The sequence below is a fragment of the Bactrocera neohumeralis genome, chromosome 4 (genome assembly GCF_024586455.1).
Source record: "Bactrocera neohumeralis isolate Rockhampton chromosome 4, APGP_CSIRO_Bneo_wtdbg2-racon-allhic-juicebox.fasta_v2, whole genome shotgun sequence".
Classification (NCBI taxonomy): domain Eukaryota; kingdom Metazoa; phylum Arthropoda; class Insecta; order Diptera; family Tephritidae; genus Bactrocera; species Bactrocera neohumeralis.
The window spans coordinates 78,508,078-78,520,080 of record NC_065921.1 but is presented as its reverse complement, the minus strand read 5'-3'; the positions used below and the strand labels follow the sequence as shown (position 1 = coordinate 78,520,080).

The 12,003-nt window shown below is 30.4% G+C and overlaps 1 protein-coding gene and 1 long non-coding RNA gene across 13 annotated transcripts in view; both read right to left on the bottom strand.

Annotated features, from left to right (window-relative positions):
* LOC126755508 (heterogeneous nuclear ribonucleoprotein L) overlaps nt 1-12,003 on the bottom strand; it is a 309,695-nt gene that overhangs the window by 246,468 nt on the left and 51,224 nt on the right. The gene's annotated exons all lie outside the window — the stretch shown is intronic.
* LOC126755520 (uncharacterized) lies at nt 8,989-11,538 on the bottom strand. Its single transcript, XR_007666495.1, has 2 exons — nt 9,706-11,538; nt 8,989-9,550 (listed from the first exon to the last, which is right to left on the bottom strand). It is a non-coding gene; the product is annotated as an uncharacterized LOC126755520 (long non-coding RNA).

Sequence of the window (12,003 nt, the reverse complement as noted above, 5' to 3'; positions counted from 1 at the left end):
AAGGAAGAAAAAAATTTATGTAAATCAGCAACTTCTGTAGCAAACGAACACACTGTGCGGAACAAATTGTGGTGCTAGGCATGAATTTAGTGAATTTAATAAGTTTTTACCTTGCTTGTTATTATTTTGAAAATGATTTTTTTTCTAGTAGAATGCAGTAATTTTTATAAGAAAAGTATCGTGACGATCTGTCGAGCGTTTTTTGACAATGTTTCGGAAGTTGCATAGATTAAATTTTTGTATTGGAGAACTTTATCAGAAGCACAAGGTTATTAGTGAGAGAGAATAATAGAGTGAGGGGGCATTTTTTACAACCAGCCGTTTCACAACCCGCCTTATAAAGGCCTAGGTACTAAACCTCAACAAACCAGAAAAGACCAGAGCAGACCACTTTACCTCTCTACCTAAGTAGCTTTCGAGCAGAAATGTCACACCTAAGTTACTTTAGAATAGTTGGGTTAGGTTTTTATATATAAAGAAAGTTCGGTTATCGATTTAGAAATTCTTGAACCTAAAGAGATCTCTCTTCTGAACGCTAGCTGTTAGCAAGTGCCTTGAAATATAAGAATTTTTTATATTAAAAAACGATAATACTTTAACATTAATGGCAGCTGCCCTATATGGTTTCTTTTTTCTTTTGACAGAGTTGCCAACTATTTTTTAGTGGAAAAGAAGGCAAATATTATATATTAATAGCGTAAAAATATGTACATAATATTTTTAATAGAGCTGCCAGCTGCTCTGGATTACATATACATTTTTTTATTTGACAGGGTTACCAACTATTTTTCAATAGAAAAGAACGCGAATATTATTTAATAGCGTAAAAAATGATAACGGAATATTTCGGAATATTTTTTCATAGAGTTGCCAGCTGCTCTGAATTATATATTTGCTTCGTTTGACAGGGTTACCAACTACTTTTCAGTAGAAAATAAGGCAAAAATTAATTAATAGCATAAAAAATGTATACAGAATATTTTTAATAGAGTTGCTAGCTGCTCTGAATTATATATTATTTCCTTTGACAGGGTTACCAACTACTTTTCAGCAGAAAAAAGGAAAAACGAATTAATAGCGTGAAATATATTTAAATAACATTACAGAATATTTCTTAGTGGAGTTGCCAGCTGCTCTGAGTTATATATTTTTCTCATTTGACAGGGTTACCAACTACTTTTCAGTAGAAAATAAGGCAAATGCTAATTAATAGCATAAAAAATGTAGACAGAATATTTTTAGTAGAGTTGCCAGCTGCTCTGAATTATATATTATTTCCTTTGACAGGGTTACCAACTATTTTTCAGTAGAAAAAGGGAAACCGAATTAATAGCGTATGAAAACTTTACATAATATTTTTTCATTAGAATTTCTGAATTATATATTTTTTTCATTTGGCAGGGTTGCCAACTATTTTTGAGTAGAAAAAATACAGAATATTTCTTAATAGAGTTGCCATCTGTCTGAATTATATATTTTTTCATTTGCCAGGGTTGCCAACTTTTTCTCAGTAGAAAAGAAGGCAAAAATTAATTTATAGTGTAAAAATTATTTGCAAAATATTACAGAATATATTTAATAGGGTTGCCAGCTGCTCTGTTTTGTAATTTTTTTCATTTGACAGGGTTGCCAACTATTTTTCACTAAAAAAAAGAAACAAATAATTAATAGAGTGAAATATATTTACAAAAACAAATTTCATAGAGTTGCCAGCTGCTCTTTATTATATATATTTTTATTTGACAAGGCTGCAAACTATTTTTCAGTAGAAAGAAAATTAAAAAAATAATTATTAGCGTAAAAAATTTTATAAAACATTAGAATGTAGAGTTGCCAACTCTGTTCAGTAAAAAAAGGAAAAGTTTTCAAAAACAGTTGGTAATAAAAAGTCACTACAGGCGCAGTAAAGACACAAAACAGCTATGTCTCGGGCTTTTCTTTCAAACGCTTTCTTCTTCTTTCTAAAGCTTTCTTTGCAAAACGCTTGTGAAATATGAAGTGCCACGTTTGTAAAACTTAAACAGAAATTGTGCTATCTTCTGCATGTCAAGTCATTAGCGATTCACGATATGAGGACTCATATGCTTAACGAGCCAAATTACACTTCGTGAAGCATACAAAAAAACCGACATAGAGTGCGTTTGAAATGCGTAGCCGGCGCTCTAAATCGGTAATTTGGCTATTTAAGAAGCACTGTAATTGATTTTCGCGCTATATGGCGCATACATATGTAAGTGCTTATATGCAAACCTACATACATACACACAAATATACTTATATGTATTGTGTTTGTGTGCCTGAAAATCGCTAGTGTTACAAAGTAACACAACGTACGTGATTGCGCTGCAACACTTTTGCACCTGTAATGAGACAACAATGAGGACAACAACAATAACAATAGTAGTATAACAAAGTATGCGGGCGCCAGTCATTGCAAAAGCATGTTAACAATGTAGCAATCCACTATATATCTAAGCTGGCGCTGTCAGATATACTTTTGCAATAGAGTTCTACATATTTGCATGTATGTGTGTATAAACAATTGTGGGATAAACCAGAGAAAACGTTAACTACGACAGCACCGAAGCTCTAATACCAGGTGCATTTTTATAGCGCAAAAGGGTATAAAAAGTGCATTATTTGCTTTTTTATCGGTTAGTTTGTACGGCAGCTATATGCTATAGTGCTCCGATCTGAATCATTTCTACGGGGATCATAGCGTTGCTTTGGACAATAATTCAAGCCAAATTTCATGAAGATATCTTTTTAAATAAAAAAGTTTTCCATACATGTACTTTATTTTGATCGGTCAGTTTGTATGGCAGCTATATACTATAGTGCTCCGATCTGAACCATTTCTACGGAGGTTGTAACATTGCTTTGGACAATAATTCAAGCCAAATTTCGTGGCGATATCTTTTTAAATAAAAAAGTTTTCTATACAAGCACTTGATTTGGATCGGTTAGTTTGTATGGCAGCTATAGGTTATAGTGGTCCGATATCGGCGATTTCGACAAATGAGCAGCTTCTTGAGGAGAACTGCACATGTGGAAGATTTCAAAGCGATACCGCAAAAACTAAGGGACTAATTCGCAACATGTTACTATCATCAACCCAAACTTAATACTTATACTCATACTCTGTTCAGGGCATACAAAATTGAAGTACATATGTATGTATGTATGTACACATTTATGTGAATGAAGTATTTAGCACGAAAAGTCGTTTAATTACGGTTAAAACGCGTTTAAAGCGTAATGAGCGCATTTAACTTGGCACAGAGGTATGTCATTTCAAACACACACACACACTCACAGGCACACATGCTTCTATGCTATAGCTTTTAAATACGATATCTGGAGCTGCATGTTTAGCTAAGCCAACACGATATTTTGAGTCGCGATAGTTACACTACAATGCGCCGACAATAAATGGTGCAGATACATACTCACATGTAAATGCCTCTATATACACACATACAAATATATTGGATGGAAAATGTTAGGCTGTTAGAGCTGGAGGGCTTTTAAGTCACTTTTAAGCGACTGTCGCTGTTTGACTGTTACTAAATATGTACATAAATATATACTAGGTATATAAGTATGTACATATAGCGCCATAAGTATACATATCTACATGCGTATGCCCGTCTGTATATCTCAGGGTGTGTCATTTGAAACATCCATACTTTTTTTGCGCTTAAAACGTTTTTAATGCCATCTATCAATCGCTATTTTCCACTTCTTGCTCCAAAAATTCGTTTCACTTGCAGTTAATGTAGCGCAACATATTATGAAGACAATCAACTTAAAAGATTTAGCGGTTGTTGTTGTTAGCTATTTGGGTTAGAGATGACAGTTATTAACCTATTTACTTAAATAGCTTCACCAAGTGAGTCACTTACTTGATATTTTTTCAAGCATTTAAGACCAACTGGGAGATAGAAAAGAAATGAAAGCTTCGCAAAACTTAATTAATGCTTTTTTGAAAGCTTATACTAAAGCTTTTGAAAATCGTTTATACAAAAATTGCGAAGACCTGACAAGATTATAGTGAAAACTTAAAAAAAACTTTTATTGAAGCTTTTAAAAGCTTTTATTGAAGCTGCTTCTAATTGGTGAAACAACTACGCAAGCTTTTGGGAACGCCTTTTAAAAATATTCTGACAACTTGGAAAATTTACAGTGAAGAATTTAAGACTTTTATGGAAGCTTTGAAAAGCTTTTAATGTAAGCGGCTTCTCATTTGTAAATCACGTGCGAAAGCTTTTGAAAATGTTTTATAAATATGTGGCGAAAAGCTGACAAATTTATAGTTATCTTAAAAGAAAAACTTTTATGAAAGCTTTTATGGAAGCTGCTTTTATTTGCTCTTGCACAAGCTCTTGTTGAAAATGCTTTATAAATATATTGCAAAACACTGTACAAAATCAAGACCAACTTCTATGCAAGCTTTTTTGAAAGTTCTGAAAAATTTTTATGGAAGCTGCTTTTATTTGCTCCAACAAAAACTCTTGAAAATAGTTTATGAATATATTACGAAATTCTGAAAAAGATTATAGTGAAAGCTTTAAGACCAACTTCTATGGAAGCTTTGAAAAGCTTGTATTGAATCTTCTTCTTATTTATAGAGTACAACTTGTTTTAGTTATTTTTTTTTGTTTACAAAAAATAACTTCTATGAAAGCTTAGCTTTAATGAAGAAAGCTTTTGAAACTAATTTTTTATGAAAGTTCAAAACTAAAAGTTTGTAGCTTTTACTCGGTTTCTATGGTATAAACCCGAAAAATAGTTGATTTCCCGGAAGCTTTTGGGAATTTTTGAAACGAATTCCGGTATATTATTTAAGAAAGCTATTATTTTAAAAAAATCATAGAAAATAAGTTGGAGTTCTCAAAAAACTATTTAAAGCTTTGGTGAAAGCTTTTACTTATGATGTTGTGAAAGCTTTTCAGAAATTCGACTTAAAAAAATCGCCAGCAATGCAATAACTACAGAAAATTATTTCGACATTTATTTACGCGCCACATTGGGTGAGATAAAAGCAGTCAAAAATATGGAAAAGCAATAAATACCCAGATTCCTGCTGCCGTTAATTATGTAAAATTGTAAAATCAAAATGCCAAATGCAAAGTAGGAAATTATAAAAATGCAATTTAAAATAATTACTTTTGAATTTTCGGTTTTTATTTCCTCATTGTTGTTGCTTGCCCACGGCTGAGTGGCGGCTGGGAAATTTTTACACAATTTTCTTCGCTGTTCTCATGCCGACTACTTAGTTTGCCATGCCGAATACTTTGTATGCGTGTGTACTTGTTTTTGTTTTTCTTTTGTAGTTACATATGTGTATTTAATCAACAGTTAGACAATAAAGACGTCTTTCCGAAAGCGTCATAATTAGCCAATAAAATGCCGGCCATTGAAAATCTGTTTTGCTTGGCTGAATGTGGGGAAATCAATGGCTCGCTCTGTAGCTGTAGCTCAGTATGTGTGTATGTGTGAGTTATTTATGTATTTGTGCGCGCTTCTGTAATGTATTTGCTATAAATACTGCAGATAAATATTTATTTCGACATATTGGAATTTCAATGTAACAATATTTTAATTATATTTATTTTAGATGTAATGATTACTATGCTTTAATTAGCTTTCGGAAGACAATCTGTTTCTTGTCAAGGAATGCAACTTTGTAAGCGGAATTTAGATATATTTGACAGCGAAAATAATTCTGCAAGGTTCATAGATAAACAAACCGAAGATCAAAAGAAAAGAAGCTTTTACGAAGCTTACACGAGTAAAAACTGTTATCAAAGCTTTTGAATCGTTTTCCGAAGAGTTCAATATTTTTCACATTAGTGTACTATTAAAAAAAAAACATTAAAAGAATAGTCGCATTTTGTTCTTAGTTAAAAAAATTTTAAAAGCTTTCAAAAATCGGTACTAAAAGCTTTCACCAAAGCTTTAAATAGTTTTCTGAGAACGACAACTTTTTCTATATGAATTTTGAAATTAGCTTATTAGTTTTCTTAAGTCGAATTTTTAAATAAATTACGACATTTTTCAACAGCTTTCACCAAATCATTTACTACTTGCTTTGCATACCGCAGAAAACGGTGAAAAGCTACGACGAAACGAAAGAAGAATAAACAAGTTTTCATAAAATTAGTTTTCAAAATTTTCATAAAAGCTTTAATAGATGCCATAATCGAATTTTATTATTTTTTACAAAGTGTCTGAAAAGCTTCCACAAAATTAAAATATTTTACTAAAGTTTTAAAATGATTTCTGTGTAGTCTTAACCTATTCAACAGTATTTTTTTTTTGGATATTATATGCTCAAGTTTTTTACACTCTAAAAAACCATTTTTGTAATTCATAAAATTTATCGGATTTTTATCGATCGCATTTAACACACTTTTATTTTATGCTTAAGTATTTTAAATACTATTTATTGTAATAACTGAGTTCTCCTAAAAGCATTTTTTAAATTTCATATAAGCTGTTTATCGGATTTTTATCGATTGCATTTAAGGCATTTTTAGCCTCATTGATTTGCTGTTGACAATATTGTTGGCAATTTATCATGATTCTCTTTAAAAAAATTGTCGACAAATGGAAAATTTCTTAAATTGGGATTTAGTTGTAATCGATCAAATTTAATGCACTTATATCGGTAATATTTTGAATGATTTTTTTTAAATACTCATGCTTATACTATTTGATAATACTTTTAAAAAGGAATAGTATTGCTAGATGTAACATTTTTGAAAAATTTCATGTATGCAATATATTGGTATTTAATCGATTACACTTAAATTATTGCTATCGATAATAAATTGTTGATTAGCATTGTAAAACTTAAAATAATAATTTTTGTTCTGGGTATCTGCATTAGAAGTAGATAGAAAAAGTATCGATTATTATTTTTATCGATAGTTAAGTTATCGATTATTATTTTTTTATCGGTAAATTTAAACTTAATGGGTTATTAGTTTGATACATTTAATAAATGATAATATAAATAAATTTTTTATCGATAATTGATTAATTAGTTAATTTTTTTTGACTAACAGTTGTGTATGAAAGCAAAAAAATTAATTTATTTCATCGATAATGCTTGACGTGCTATAAGTATCTACAACGGAAATCGATTTTTACTCATATATTTGTTAAGAAAATAATTGATTAATATTTTTATCGATAATTTTTGGCATTGTTATGTTGTTATTATAATTTTATGAATATTTAACATAAATAAATTGTTCTTTTTATCGATAATCGATCGATTAATTTTCAAAATAAGTGAATCAAAGCTTAAAATAAGAAGTCTATTTAAAAAATAGCGAAAGGAACAAACAATTAACAGACCAACCTCAAAAGTCAACCAAAAAATTTAATTTCAGCGAAAAATTAATTTATGAGAACAACTGCTGCACTTCACGACTTAATTTTCACCAACAAACATTGCAGCTCACCCGCGTACCGTTCCCACTTGGAAAGCGGCAGCAGCAGTTTAAAGAAAATCGGTCAAAAGCCTCATTTCCACTGCAAGTATTTTCCGTAAAGCTCTTCAAAACAAAGTGCAGCAAAGAAAAGTGAAGTGCTAAGAAAATAATATCGCGTCGAAAGATGAAGCAGAGGAGATGCGAGTAGAAAATGTTGAGCGATTGCGAACTGCTTGCTTTCAGCGGTGAGACGACGGCAAATCAATAAAGAAAATATTAAACAAAGTTAAAATTTGAGCAAAATGAAGAGAAAAGTTCACATTGGCAAACAAATGAAGCGGATAGGTGCTTGAAGTTGGCAGCTCGTTATGATAGCAATCGGAAGGTTATTAAACAAATGAGGAGTGTTTTGTATGGATTCAGTGACATTTCAGGTAAAATTTAGTTATCTACTTAATTATTTTAATTATTGGAGGATTTCTAAATAAAAATGAGCCATGTGTAGAAGGAGGGAAGCTTTCCGAGCGCCATTCACTTGGGAGTGGCCAGAAACGATTCTTTTACATTTGGCTCAAGTAGATCACGACTGCCGGTCTTATACCAAGTGTCCTCCGGATAGTCAAAAAACATCCATTTGAAGGCAAGATAAAGTGAGAAGCCGAAACATCCCTCCCCAAGGTTGTGCGCTGGGTTTGGGACCCGCCACGTAAAAAACCTTACCAATTAAAAGAAGAAAACAGAAGAAGATTAAAAAAAATATTTTAGGGTCAGTACACAAGAAAAGTGCCAAGAATTGGTAAACCAAAGGGCTTAAAAATAAACCGCTGTCTTCAGATACGTTTGAAAACCTTGGGTGACAGACTGATCTATTGTTCTTAGATTGAGTGGATAGTTCATATTAGATCCATGACTCAATTATAGGTAAAAACTGGCCAAATTGTTTTATCCACAGGCTCTAAAATTATCGCAAGTAAAGACCTGTTTCATATAGCTACGCTAAAGTCTTCGAAATATCTCTTGTTAATTCAAGAAAGATTGCATATATATTTGTATTTTTTAAATTCCTGATTGTACTTACCAAAAAGGTCTCATTAGTAAAATGTTTTTCTAGACAGAAAATTGCAGAACTTTTTATAAGGAAAAACTATACTATAGAGCACCTCTTCAGCTCTTCCGTTCCAGTTTCTAAGTATAATTTCTAAAAACCTCTAAATTTGAGAACAATGTGGATCATAATAATTTTAGCCATATTGTTAATTTATTTTTTTATTTTTAAATAACCTTGGAGCTGTTTCAGAAGAGTGATTGGGTGATTCTTTCGTAAGCTGGCATTCTTTATGCCGTTAGATCAGTTAACATTTTTTGTTAAATTGGAAACAGTTCTATACATGTTGGGGACAATTACTAGATGAGATGAAGTTGTTCGTTGGCGTTGTTTCCAAGTTATATGATAACATGTATATAATTTTTAAGAACCTCTAAATTTAAGAACACATGTGGTTCATAATAATTTTAACCATATTGTTTATTTATTATTTTAAAATAACTTTGCCGATGTTTTAGAAAAGTAATTCAGTGATTTGTTATTCCGCTCGTAAGCTGACATTCTTTATGGTGGTAGATCAGCTAACATTTTTTGCTAAATTGGAAATAGTTCTATTCATGTTGAGGACAATTACTAGATGAGATGAAGTTGTTCGGTGGCGTTGTTTCCAAGTTATATGATAACATGTATATAATTTTTAAGAACTTTTATACTAAAGGAGAAATGTGGTTCATAATAATTTTACCCATATTGTTTATTTTTAACTTTGCCGCTGTTTTTGATGATTTGTTGTTCCGCTCGTAAGCTGACATTCTTTATGGCGGTAGATGAGCTAACATTTTTTGTTAAATTGGAAACAGTTCTATACATGTTGAGGACAATTACTAGATGAGATGAAGTTGTTCGTTGGCGTTGTTTCCAAGTTATATGCAAACATGTATGGCAACAAGCTTCGAAGCAAATGTGACAAGTAAATTTTTCAAACAGAAGTCTGGGAATACTTAAGTCAAGCTTAAAGCGAGAACAAGACATGTATCGTGTAAGATAGTTAAGATTATACCTTAACATAGTCTGCAAAAGTTAGGTTAGGAACATATTCGAAAATTTGGCGTACCAGAGGACTGTTCTTATTTCATAACAGCAGTCTGGGAATACTTAAGGCAAGCTTAGAGCGCACAGAAGACAAATATCCTGATAGAAAGTTAAGATTTATACCTTAACATAGTCTCCAAAATATGGATTACGAACATAATTGAAAATTTTGGTATATCAGAACACTGTTCTCATAACATTTCTCGATAGAACTTCGACTATTTGTTTGAAGAGTGGACCGTAAAGCCAAGAATCTTTATGACTGAAGCAAGAATTCCACGTCGTTTCGTCGAAAACACAATGAACTTACAAAAATATGCACCAAAAGGTAATTGTTTTTCATGTTGACTCCAGAAATATCACCGTTATTGCCACATATAAACATATTAGTGGCACGTTTTAGTCATCACCAACATAACTTGCAACCATATTTTCGTCAATTACACCGAAGAAAAATAAAAACAAAAGAAAATTAATAATAAAAACATGAAGTATATGAAATAATAATGAAATAAGGAAGAAAAACAAATTTATATTTCCGCTTGCCGCACACGTATTTCCGTGTTACGAGGCAAACTTTGCACTCTCAACTACACCACCTACGACACACGGGCTAAACTTTGTTGACATTTCGGAATAATGATTATCCAAACGAGAGTAAAAAGTTCGCTACCAAACTTTGACAGGCTTTAACCGAGCGACACCGAGCACACAAGCACATATGTATATATAAAAATATATATGTATAGGTACATATAAGTATATGGCAGCAATTAAGGCTGTGAGCGCGCCTTTTGACCTTTGCCAGCGAGCTGGCGAGCATAGTAGATGTATGGGTGTGTGTGTGTGTGTTTTATGTGTGTATTGTATGTAAGTCAGTAGTAACTTCAGCAGCACAAAGTTTCGTCATTTGCGTTCGTGCCACACACACATACGCACTTGCAAATATATCATGCGATTTTTTGTTTATTTTGCACTGGAAAAAGTGTGGCTAACACACACACATACACATACTATATAAGAGTACAAGCATAATAAATGTGCTAACACTTTTTACATAATTTTCTTTACACACACACACACATACATACAGTATGGCTGTGTAATTTCCCTTGTATATATTATTTATTCTGCTCTAATTTGTCTTGGCTTTTGTTTAATTTGTTTTTCAGTGCCATTACGTGCGGCAATGATTACACGAATTGTATGTACATATGTATGCACCGTCGTCCGAGTGGGATGCGACAGCCGGTTTAGTGCAAATTGGATTTGGTGTGTGAGAGCGCGAGAGCAGCTTGTAGCATAAATGCTGAAATTTGCTGGTGGTCTGCTTACTTTAAGGTTAAAAATAATAAGCACACACATACATACGTACATATGTTTGTATGCACGCACATAAATAAATTCACAATTAAATTAATTACACGGAAGAGTAGGCAAGCAGAAAAACACGCATATAAATAACTAAATATAAGTGTTTATGGATTTATATAATGTTAACTACATATACATACATACGTACATACATATGTACATACATATACATATATACATACATATTTATGTATACAGCGAATAATATGTAGAATAAAATATATTGTTATTTTCGCAAATGCTGATGAGCCATTTCTCTGGCAATATGCTTGACACGCAAGCTGACTTGCATTTCAATTGTGGTTTTCCAATTATGAAATTTAATATAATTTTTTTTGAACAATTTTAATGAAGCGTAAAATATTTTTTTGGTTGACAATTAATTTTTCTTTTATTTTATACAGAAAAAAATTGCATACTATTGGATGATATTACTTTCTTTAGTTTTTTAACTGATTGTTAATTTCATTAAAATATATAAGAACTTTTATGTAATAATTAATTTATTTTAAATTTTTGACTTTATTTACTATTGATTATTATTTTTTTAATCTTTATTTAATTATTTTTTTTTTTCGATTTTTTTTTAATTTTTATTTTAAGTTTAAAATTTTTTTTATTTATTTTTTAATTTTTATTAATTTTATTTTATTTTTATACTTATTTAATTTTTTTTATTAAATTTAACTATTTATTTTTATTTATTTTCTTTATTTTCTTTATTTTTTATTTTTTTCTATTTTCTTTATTTTTTTTTTTATTTTTTTTTTTTTTTTTTATTTTTTATTTTTTTTTTATTTTATTTTTTATTTTTTATTTATTTTATTTTTTTATTTTTTATTTTTATTTTTTTTTTTTTTAATTTATTTTATTTTTTTTTTTTTTATTTTTTTTTTTATTTTTTTTATTTTTTGTTTTCTTTATTTTTTATTTCATTTTTTTTTTTTTTATTTTGTAAAATTTTACTTATTTTTTATTTTTTTGTTTATTTTTTTATTTGCTATATTATTTAATTTTTGTTTTATTTTTATTTCTTTATTTATTTTT